This window comes from Phalacrocorax carbo, chromosome Z (assembly GCF_963921805.1).
Source record: "Phalacrocorax carbo chromosome Z, bPhaCar2.1, whole genome shotgun sequence".
Lineage (NCBI taxonomy): Eukaryota > Metazoa > Chordata > Aves > Suliformes > Phalacrocoracidae > Phalacrocorax > Phalacrocorax carbo.
The window spans coordinates 60232632-60245353 of NC_087548.1; the positions used below are offsets into that span (position 1 = coordinate 60232632).

Genomic DNA, 12722 nt, shown 5'->3' on the forward strand with positions numbered 1-12722 from the left:
TAGTTTATGAAGGGTGAAAAAAGGTTAGAAAGACTTTTTGTGAATGTTTTACTTTCATGTCCTTTGCAATGAACAACAGAAAATGTACTTAGAGCTAACGATTGCATTTTATTCACCTAGCTTCCAATTTCTTGAGAATGTTAACTAACTCACAATCCCACCATAACACCCTTAATGACTTTAGGCAGGAAAGGTATTTCTCCTTTCTAAGAATACACCTAACAGAAAAGAGTGTTTTCCACACCAAGTTATGGGTTCTTCTTGCAGTAACTACCATTCCTACTGTTATTTTTATGGTGCAGGAGTAATTCTAAATGATCTAAATGTTGGGGTTTTTTTTAACTCCCACTCTAAGGTGACGCCTAATAACCTCTGGGAAAAGGGACCAGCATTTTCTATATACTCATACAGGACAACACCATGCCCTCTCAGTCTCTTTAGTACACATATTTATATGAATCCATTCACCGTCATAAGGTGCAATGTTCAAAGCAGCACTCTGCCACACATTTAATAAAGCCTTGATTGACAGAGTCCAAACAACCAGGATGAGAGCTAAGCCACTGAACTATCCCTATCACCAACAAACCCAAACCCCAACCAACTAAAACCCAAAAAAACCCCGCACACAACAAAACAAAACAACAAAAAACCCACAGTTGTCTTAGCATTGTTTTTATTGTATATAATAAATAGTATTTATTATTGCAGATGTTCACAGGCAGCTGAGGCTGTAGAGGCTGAAACCTGAAAAGACAGGTCTTTGTCTTGTGACAAAGCAAATTAGAATTTTTCTAGACAGCTGTGCCCATTTGTAGTTACACTAAAGGCATCGATTATTCCTTGTCTACATTAAATTAATCAAAAAGAAAGAAATATTAGCAAGTGTCACTGAAAGAAGTTTCAAGGTAGTGAGAGAAACAACAATTTTTCATGTGCACATGAATGGCCTTTAAATGGCAGTAACCTAGAGCAGGCTTGACCTGCTAAACATTTCCTGCATTGCTTCCCCTCCTGAAAAGGGGGGGACTGACTAGGAGGGCTGAGACTTCCCACAATCCTGACTCCTGTATGCTTCAGATTCATCGCTGGTTGGAAGGTAAGGGAGAAATGGAGGAAGGGGAAATAGAAGATGGGCAGGAATAAGACAAAAATTCCTGAATAACTCAAAAAATGGTGCAGGAAAGAGCAGCAGAGCAGCCAAAGCAGACATTAGCACTACCTTTCTTCACTGAACAAAGTATCTGGTGTGTTTGCCACTGTGGTTGGCAAACACTGCTCATTGTCTGACGAGTTACACCTACAGTATAGATGCAGTGGATCAGACACTTAAAATGAAACAGCTAACACTCAGTGGTTTACTTCCCAAGTGCCAATCAGTAAATCTGTCCGGCTGTTCACCGAAAGCTAAATCTGGCAAGAGCCCAAGGCTCAAGAATCAAAAATGGCTCACTCCATGCAGACCATGTCTGAGCACATTCACGCCCTCCTGACAGACTGTTCCTCACAGGAGATTTCTGACCCATGCCTGAGCCATCCCATGCACTGCACAGCACCAGACTCTCCTCCCTCGGCAGGTACCCCTTGCCATGTCATGCCTTTCAGTCCCAGGCTCTGAAACGTGACTCTCCACACCACTCTTACCCAGATGGACTCCCAAATATAGTGCTGATGGCTAAATTCACATCTACATGGTTAATTCAGGAGCACATTACTGTATTTAAAATCCATTTCTTTCTATAGTGATTTTATCAGTCAACACAGTGCCACAGTATGGGAGGAGATTAGCACATCAATCCCTACCCCAGACAAAAACTGTAAGGATGTGTCCACTGGCTGCTCAATGTGAGTGGGAACAGGAAAAAAAAACCACCAACCCTAAAACAAAACCGAACTATAAACCCAACAAAAAAAAACCAACTCTGCTTGCGAGTGAAATAAAGCTGCAATGTTTTGCTTTACTGCCATGCTGTGGAAATCACAGTACAGCATCCAAGCCAGGCTTCTTTTTCCACAGCGTGGCAGTAAAGAGAAGCAGCACAACTGCTATCCACCTTGGGATGCAGAATGACTGAAGAGGGGCAATGACTGGATTACTTCTACTACTACTCAAACAACAAAGACACAGTTATAAAGGAAACTGATCATGTCACTTACTGGAGAGAAGAGAAGGCCTGCTAATTAAAGGCAAGGATCCCCATCTTCTTCCAAAGGATGCAGCTCTTCCTCCTTACTATCCATTTCTGGTTTTGGCTCTGACCAAAACATTCACTCCACTGAAAATGTAGACTGCAGACCTATGCACAATAGCATCTGGGACAAATCATTGCAAAACCAAGTACCTTTCTTTGTTTGGTGTTAATCTAAAACAGTTATTAAAACAGTTTTGGCGAAAGCCTTGTTCCTTCACAGCAGGTCCTTCAAGCACTTGGCACATACATTACAGGCATGCTTGCCTCTGGTATTTTCTGTGGACTCAGCTCTGTGACAACAACTCACAGTGTTCAGCATGGCACCTACTAGCCTGAGTCCTCCTGTTCACTCGGTAGGATGCCAGCAGCCTTGCTCATACTGTTTTCAGGATTGGGATAGGGCTCCAAGTCTGCACACAAAAAACTATTATTCTTAAACCGTCATGATTTATCATTGAGAATACTTACTTAATTCACACAATTTCCATTACTAAAGCTCTCCTATATTAAAGAAATAATAACCCTAACAATTAAAATTAATTGCCTTTTGTGCCAATGAGGACTGCCCTACTTCCCTCTTCCTGGGGCTCTGACTCCTTTGATCTGTCCATCTCTGTTACAAACATGAACTGCAGGAGTGGCAGGTTCAAGTAGGAATGAAGCGAATAATTCCTGAGTGGAATGAAGCCAAAACTGGCAAGCAGCCGAGATGCCAGCCTGAACTGCCTAGAAAAAACAGCAGTAATAACAGTAACAATTTTTGGAGTTACCACTCCAAATAACCTCAACAAGAAGTACAGCTGGGAGATTCAGAATCATGCTGAATCACTGGCGAAACAGCTTTCTGTCAGCAAACAGTCAACCACAGCTAATCTTGAACAACCACAAGAAACATTCTTTTTAACAGAAAAGTTTTTATTTATTCCTTTTGCACATAACTTTCTAGACAACAAAATATTTGCATGTGAAACTAGCCTCTATTCTACTTTTCCCTTATTTCCACACTCAAAAGCCAATTAAAAAAGATGACCAAGTTGAACATCTCAGAAGATTACAGTAAGAAATCCAATTTATTATTGCCAAAAGAAAAAATAAAGTGAAAAAAACATGACTAAGAGCAAAATAACAAATAAAAAAAAATTAATGTGACCAGTAAGGAAGGTGAGAGTAAAGGATAGGTAACACTTAAAAGGATGGCAACATAAAAGAAAAAAAACACTTCTGTTCAAAACACAGGCCTAAATTATACTCTCTTTTATTTTTAGGCTTAAATAGACAGATTGATAAGAGTACAAACTGCTGCACAGCATGGTAATTTTTTATAGAGAGAAACAACGTGTTTAGACACTTTTCACTTGGGGAAAAAAATTGTAGCATTTTGTGCCACCTATAAAGGCTTTCAGAGGGGTTTTTTGTTTCATTGTGATACTGTTATTAGATTCTCCCGTTTCTGAACATACAAAGATAATATAATATACAGAGAATTTCTGCTGAACACAATAGCATTGGGACGTATAACCTATTTTTTTCTTTTAGGTTCAGAGGTTACAATACCCATTTCAGACAGGCTAGTAAACACTGCCTCATTGATATTTCCATAATTTCCAATAAATGAGGCTTTGAAAGCCTAAACAGTGTAAGAAATGCATGAACTGGCTTCAGTATTCAAAGACAGTCTTTGTAACAAAGTCATACTAACAAATCTAGGTAGAAAGCAAAACAACCCCTTAAATTGCTGAGCTATTACTTTTTACATCTTATCACAAAAAAATGCTGAACCACTCCCTTTCCTCATTGCTTCATGGATGCTTCTTTCCCAGTGTTTTGGGTTTGACTTTGCTGAGAGTTGGACAGAGGATAAAAAACATGCACAGCTGTCAGAGAGCTACACTCTTAGAGTTTCACAAAACTGGCTAGCTGTCATTTTCAATGCAGCACACGGGTTTCGGCCATCAAATCTAAGACTATTAAAAACTAACCATGATGAAACACAATTACGTGACTGACCACTGCCATCACCCACTTTTTATCACTATGTCAGCTGGCGCTTTTACAGTGACCCTGACACTGTCACCTGGGGGTGTTCCCCCTCGTCGGGAGGGAGGAGGGCTTGGCTTTGGAGAGAAATTTCTAGAAGGCCAGATTTTGACCAGCACTGCCTCTGCTGTGCTCCCCGGAGCAGTGCGTGCCGCGAACAGCAGAGGACCATGAAGGAGCTGCTGGTGGTGGGTGATGCACTAGGCTGTCACAGGGCTGCAGCACTGAGCCAGACGCCCACGCCCCACTCTGTCTCCAATCATTTCTGTACCCACAGGAGCATGAAAGAGGGGCAGTGACAGACAGTAAACCTTGCACGATATACCACAGAGGAGCTCCTCTCTAGTATTCACTGGAAATTAACTCCTTACTGACTTATTGTGACATTCCAACACAGGAAAAAAAAAAAAAAAAGGCGGGGGGGGGAATCTCTTCTTCATTCGTACAGTGAAATTAAATTATCTCCACTCAATGGCTCACTCATCCCAAGCCAAGTCTTTGCTCAAGATACCACCTGATCACCAGCAAGCCAGAGTGGGAAAAAACCAACATATCTGCTCATTCAAGAAGTGCTGTTCTCTCTCTTCTGCACAAATGTTCTCTCTAGATTTTGGCTACAATGAAGAGTGGAGGAAAATCCAAATAAGGAGCATTAAACAGAGTGTGGTTTCAGCTCTTCCACTTTCTTCCTCTGAAATGCTGCTGTATAAGCAGCAAAAATTAATTATGTTTTCCAAATAATTTTTATATCTACATATATTGACATTTACTTAAATTCAATGTCATTGCCATGTTAGAAAAAACTTTTTTTTTTTTTAAAAAAAGAATATATACATATACACACAGATCAGAAAAGATGCGTGCATGTTCAAACACACTTGGACACACATGCGCGTAGGTATACACATATATATTTATGTGTACAATGTACAGATCATAAAACTGTGTTATTAACCATGAAGTCAGGAAAGTTAGATGTACATTTATTTTTAAAACTAAAGAAAAATCATAAACTAATTAAAACCAGTCAAATATTTTGTTGTGTATCCGTACTTTAGATTATTTAAACCTTGCTAGTGTATTTTGTATGCATTTTTGCTCTGCTCACGTGCATGTTGTCTTCTTATTTGATATTTACTGAGATTTAAGTGTCACATAGTTAATAACTGTGTGAGGTAATGAATGCAAATTACAGTATAACTAAAATATGGGAGAAAAAACCACCTGGCATAATGCAAAATATCGTCTCATAAAATAGAAGAATTATATATCTTCAGTATCACACCTTACTGAACAATCCATAGGTCATCCTTCCAAATTATTTATCTATTGCCAGACTGTTTGTTGAGATTAGGATAAGTTTTCTTGTTACTAGAAAGTACATATTACAGGGCAGTAATCCAAATAAGCACAGGAAAGGGACATGGTAAGGTAAAACAATGCTTCCTTTGAACTTCCATTACATAAATGATCAATGCAGTATTAAATCAGGCTTCCGTATTTCTAACTGATATAAAACCTTTCCCCGTCCTCAGTGTACTTCAGGTCTGCTGGGAGAGGGGGGAAGGGGGAGGGGGGGAAGGGAAGGGGGAGGGGGGAGGGAAAGGGGAGAAGAGGGGAGGAGAGGGGACAAAAGAAAAAATAAAAAAGCCACTACAAACCCAAAAACAATGTAGGGGAAAGAAGATGGGGGCAGAGAAGGAATGACTAAAAGAATAAATATCTAAAAATTTCTGCAGCTGCACAGGAGAAAGGCTGCCAAAAGAAGGGCAAAGCTGTACAGAACTGACTGGCTGGGGCACCTGACGTGGAACTCCTGGTGTTTGTACTGGTTGTTGTACTAATACAATGGAGTAACTGCTAAAGGAAAGGAGCTCCTAAGATAGTTTCTGTTTACTATCCTGCAAAATCTACACCGCACTGCCAGAATCCTCTTAGAGGAAAAGCGGCTGAAGACATGAACCTTCAAGCACACACCATCAGGCAGAAGACAATGAGGAACCAAACAATCACCCAGATGAAATCACTAAAAAGACGTATTTTCCTTGTTCACAAGCTGCACAAACAAGCCTCATTTTCCTCATGAAGTCATAAAAGAACATAAAACCTGTAAAGAAAATTTCCATGATGCCTACGACTATATAACCCTAACAATTTTCTTCTGCAATGAAAAAAATTAAATAGTAATAATGGAAAACCTTGGGAAATGTAGAGATTTTATTAGTTTTATTAACTCAACAATATAAACTTGAATTATCTCAGTTTGTTTATTTGCTAGTTACTCATTTCAAAGTGCCTCTCAGTGCTAATGAAAATAAAATCTCAAGTGCTTTATAAAAGCAATGGGGTTGGCTTAAATGACTAGAGATTTTTATTTTATTTATGTTAAGATGTTTTCTCCTCATTTAGTAAGTAAATTGTTAATTTAGGAAGCGGTAGTTACATTTTTATATCTCCTGTATTAGTAATGCCATCAAAATAATCAAAGCCAAGCAAACAAAAAAATGCGAGTATTAAAGTAAATATTATTTGGGTTATTACTTTTTATTTACTGTCACTAGGTATTCATTAATACCAGGATGTTACAAAGGGGTATATTAAACCTTTTTGCCCCATCTTCAAATTCTTCAACTGTATGGCACAGTGTGACTATTCATGCTTAATCTCTTTTTCCTCCTCCGTCTACTTGTTTTCATGTCAGTTTGCGCTCCCAGCCTGAACTAAATTAAAAAACTATTTTCAACTGATTCGGAGCTATTTAAACTTATTACTCCTTCAAGGATATTTTTACTTGAAGCACTTCAGGAGTTAAATTGCTAAGTTAAAATCAAAGTAATGACCCCAAGCAGAGATTACTGAGTTGTAGAGTAAATTCATATAAATAAAATCGGACTGAAAGGCATTTCCCGCTGAATGATAGTGTCTCGATTAAATCTTGCACTGGCACTAAGCATGCCTTGTGGTTCTAAGAGCCCATCACTTGCATTAAGACTATCACAACAACAACAACAAAAAACTATCAGAACTTTGCCCTCAAAGCTGTGAAAGCCTCAAATTCCCTAATATTTCCAGACCACTTGCGTGACCGCCTCACAAAACATAAGGATAATTAAACTGACAAGAAACAACTGCCCTGTTTAAAACCAAGGGGCAGTTTGTCTAACCTTCTGATCCCAGGGGAACCTACAGACATTTAAGCACCTGTCTATGGTCACTATCTGACAATCTTCACAAAAATACTCTTCCCGGTGTATGGGACCATCTACCTCATGCACCCACATGATCCATATTTTACTCTCAATTTATGACATCCAGCAAAGGCAAATCTTACTCTCTTCAGCAAATGTAGAACAATTTTGTTATGGTTGAATGTTCCATCAGCATCCTCTACCTGTAAGAAAACCAAATATTCCAACCAAGTCAAAATATTTGATATCTCTTTATTAATCACCTCACTTCTAAATAACTAAAATTCAGAGAAACAATGACTGCCAAAGAAAATATTGAGTATGTGTGAATTGCCAAGGGAAAGGGGTAAGGAGAGGGGCAAGGAGGGGCGGGGAGGGGCGAGGAGAGGGAAAGGGAAAAGGGAAAAGGGAAAAGGGAAAGGGAAAAGGGAAAAGGGAAAAGGGAAAGGGAAAGGGAAAGATGGGATGCCTGGAATTATTAGAGGTTAAATCAATTTTTGTTCTCAGAGAGATCATCATCCTGATTTTATTTAAGGCAATGGCAGTTTTTTCCACTGACTTCAATGAGATCATGAGCTGGACTTAAAAATCGCGAAATAACACATCATGTAATTTATTATCCACACTTGCTGCCCATTTTCTCCCTTATAAAGAAAACAAACAAAATTTTCATTGTTAGGCCCTGTAAATGATTCACTTTGCCAATTCTGTTCTTAATTGTGGTTACCAATTGAAAATACATTCACATGTTTTATAAAAGCCAATTCCCTTCTGTTATCTTGGATACTCCACAGCATACAGGTTTGCAGGGATAAAACCACATTTTGTTTGCCATTAAATTATAAAATAATTGAACAAGAAATTGCTGAATCTAGGAGGTGCTCCACCAGTATCTTAAAAACGTCAGACTCTTATCTGCATTATGAGATAAAACAAAAACTACGAAGTTAAATTTCTGAAGGATGGGGGGTAAAAATAACTCCAACACCTGTAAAAAGAGAATCTGCAAGTAGAATTACTTTTCCCTTAAAAACAAAACAAAACAAAACAACCCCAAAACAACAAACAAAATTATTCTCTTTTGCATGTTTTCCCTGAAAATAAAACAATTTACATTTTTACTATCCCACTGTCATGATCTCTAACTCCTTTCAGATTAGGTCCTACTGAAAACCTCCTCCTCAGGAGTCTCTCTCATGGGAAAAATGAGACCACTCAGCTGTCTAAGATCTTCTTGCTGAGAAATGGTTTGGCAAGACTGTAGTGTGCATCTTCCAAACATTTGCATGCAGTCCCATTTTATCCTAAAAATCAGTTCTTTTGTTAGGTCATTTATAAGTATATTTCTGAAACTTCAAAATGACTTGGAAGTCTCAGAAAGGATTTCAAAGGGTCACTCAATTTCCTCTCATTGTACACTTGCAATATTAACCGCACTTAGCATAACACGGTAAGAGACCTCAGTTTTATTATTTCTGTGTACCCTCCAGGCCTTCCACTTTCACCCTTAGAGCACAGTCACAGGTTTTCACGCACTGTTCCTGCCCAAGGATAGAACAGTGCTTACCTTTTTTCTTTTAAGCTATATATTCAGATGTATGTCAAGTACTGATTGAGAACACATTCCATGATGATCCCTACTTTCAGTTAAAATACATACTTAGAGTTTTAGATTTAACTCCCTGCCTTTTCAGTCAGAGTCATTTAGCTGGGGTCAATCATGCGTGTGATTAGAAATAATAACTCACAAGCAATGAATTCAAATAGATTAAATCTTTGCCAAACTGTGGAAGCGTGGGGAACTGCTACCTCTCCTCTCGTACCTGTAAAGAAGATACTAAAACCATCCCTCAATAGACACAATTCTTGGGACCATAAACACTGCACTTGTGACTTACAACACCCAACATTTAAATTGTCACTTTCCATAAGGTGCAATCAATACAGGTGTGGCTTCTCTTGGGTGGATACCTCCTATTATCAACACTGATGAATTAGCCCTGATGAGAAACAAACAGTGTGGGGACACATTTTTAAAGTGAAGCTATCTACAAGGCAGAAGATTTTTTTGTTTTCAAGTAAAAATTTATTGCATTAATGATATCTTAGTTTATCTTCAATTACATTCTTTCAGAAATAACTGCCTCATTGCAAAGAATAGTTGTCAAAAACGGCAGAGCACAACTTCAGAAATGACATCTTTAAGAAGGAGAAAATACAGTTAGCTGTCTCCTTAGATTCTCTCCCTCCAAAAACAAAGGTCAAAAAATGGTCTTTTTTCTCTTGCTTTATTTAACTAAATGAAAAGCCAAATTCCAGTGTCTAGCATGCAGATTTCAGAATATACAGACTTTACTCCACCTGGTTTATATTAACAGCCTCCAAAAATTACCTGCATTTAGAAAAAGCTACCATGCTCAGATTAGCCTTAACAGGTCTCTGGCTTCACCCATCTTGTTTACCATCTATTTCACAGCCAGTCACTGATCTAGAACACTAATACCGGATTTTAAAATAATTATTTGGCAGCCGCTCTCAAGAATTGTATAAAGCCCTGCTTTTTATGTCAGTTTTTACAGTTGAGATTCCTGGCAGAGAGAAGTTAAGTGACTTGCAATGGTTTGCTCAGCAAGCTATTAATCAGAACATCTGGAGGTGCTCACAGTTCAACAACCTTACTAACTTGCCAGCAACCCTAATATATTGATCTACAAATACTTTTAAATATCGTCCTTTCTGAGGTTTCCTCTGGTACGTGTTAAGTGCCCTTCTCAGCTTCCAAAGACTGGTATCATACAGCTTGCCATATAGTCCCGCTCCCCAACTGCTATACTATGTCAGCAATAGCAGTGCCTATTTGTCTCAAGCCAATTGTCCAAGCAATCAAAAGAAGCAAATCTCAGATTGAGTAAACTTTGAAATATATCTGAAATACATCTCACATGTCAGTGTCAAAACTTCAGATGAACATTGGATACAAAGAAGGTTTTGCCATTACCCACCACCTAATAAAAAACCCAGCACTTAGGGGGAAAACTGTAGCATTTTGCTGCATTTCCCATATGAAGTGAAAAAATCGTCATGTAACTGCTCTGAAAAATTACATACCAACTTTCCAGAACAGTCCTTTAAATCAGAAATGGCACTGAAAACATCTAGTTCAAATGAAGGAGAATGAACCATATATGGGATATCTTTCAAATCAACATTTTTTTAGGAAGTTGCTTTGCTTTTTTGCTTTTTTTTTTTCTTTTAGACTCTCCTGAAGACAATAAATATTAGTTTATTGAGAAAAGAATAAAAAGGGTGCCTATGTTCTTCTTTAGTTTGTAATATAAAATGGTTTGAAAATGTTTCTGAGGACAACAATCAGAAAACTCTTTAAATTAGTTTAATTATTAATACAAGTAAAGTTAAATACTGTAATTTAATAACCCAATTCCTGTTGTAAGATCCCAGTAATAATTTTGTCACATAATCTATGACCAGTGAAACCTTCATCTTCCATATGATTTCTTTGTAGCTTACATTCTGTCTGTGACTTTTATTGTCTTCACAGGAGGTATAGATAGGATCATAAGCATAAATTTAACTTATACCTAGAAAGAAACAGCACCACAATTTAACATTCATCCAATTAAAAAAAAAAAAGATGTTTATGTTGACAACTCTCCAGTTCTCACATTTTATAACATAAAACATTTTATAAGATATAACATATCCCCACAAATTCCTACTGTCCTACAAAAGGGACGGTTAGCAATATTTTTAAAAATTCCTCATAGGCACACCGATGTCTCCTCAAAAGCACTTAACCACAACAATCTTCCCCCTCCACAAAATCTCAGTCATGCAAAACTACAGAGCTATCACTCGTTTTCAGATAAATATTTATAGAAAAATAATCAACAAAATTTTTTAAAAAGTATCTTTTTTAAAATACTGTTAGGTAAGCACATTTATTACTCCTTAAGTGAGCTGTTCATACACAGTTATAAATCAGTACCATTTTTAGTTGTAATCTATTACCCACAGCTTTTACATTTATTAAAGCAAGTGCAATGAAAGATTATTTTTAGGGGATGAAGGGAGGACAATATGACATATTCAAGATAAAAAGTAATCAAAGCAGCCAGATTTTTTTATCTAAACCTCAACTGAAATCCAAGAATATAAGAACAATTCATTCTAGAGCTTGACAGTTATTTTATACAAATTTTGAAAATAACCAGGAGAAAAGAAATTGAATTATTTCATCTGCTGCCCAAGCTGTCTCCTTCACAGATTAAAAAAAAAAAAATCTGTTTCAAAAATGTAAAAACTGCATTTGCCCTTCAGTTATATATACAGAGCAAATGATTTTTGGGCCCAACTCCAAAAGCCGTAGACTACTGAAAATAATCCTTTTTCACTTTAAAAAGTATCAGGGAAGTCAAGGAATAAAACTAAGCCTTTGATTAAGTTTGGTTAGTATGTTCTATTGTTATAAGAAACATTCAATAATATTTGAGAATAAAAAATATTATCTGACTTCCTTTTACAGGTGGAAAGGTATTTCTATTCAATTTAATTATTACATCATATTATTACTTACAGCAATTACTATTTTTCCATTTGTTGTCCATGAGTTAATAAATGTACACACACCCTTCTGCTCATTTCTTATGACAAAAACAGACCGAAAAAACAATTAAAATGCCAAATAAGTAGTTAAACCTTAATAGCAGAAGTAAGAATTGTCACAGATGGTGGGCATACCCTGCCACACCATTTGTGGGCCTCAAGTTTGGGAAAAGACTGTGACATTAAGTAAATCATGTGAAATATATAGCAATGTACCCTTTCTACTAATCTTTATTGGTAATTTATAGCTGCAGGACATTTGTAAATTTAACAGCCCATCAAAGCATTTGAGAGGACTCAGTCCTAAGTACTCATTAAGTGAAATTAAACATAACTTTCCATAAAGTACTATGCAGCATGAACGGGTGGGCAAGCTTGGGAGCAGCTACCACTAGAATAATTTATAGTTTGTAATCCTGTCTTATTACTTCCAAAAACATTAAAAAAATCACTTGGCAGCTACAAAATTACTTAGTCCATGCTATAAATTACTCTGGCAGAAAAATCTTTTATGTCCCTGAAGGATGCACTAATTCTTCCTTCTCCAGTGGAAAAGGAAAAGCTAAACACAGAAATACACCACCTCCCTTTATCTGCAGAAGAGTATTCCCTGCATGTTTTTCTCCCCAGCTATTTATGTTCTCTCCACAAGCACAAGTCATATATAAGGCCAGCAAGAACT

The 12722-nt window shown here is 37.3% G+C and overlaps 1 protein-coding gene across 1 annotated transcript in view; it reads right to left on the reverse strand.

Moving 5' to 3' along the window:
- Window positions 1–12722, reverse strand: part of EFNA5 (ephrin A5) — a 211860-nt gene that overhangs the window by 165414 nt on the left and 33724 nt on the right. The window lies entirely within an intron of this gene.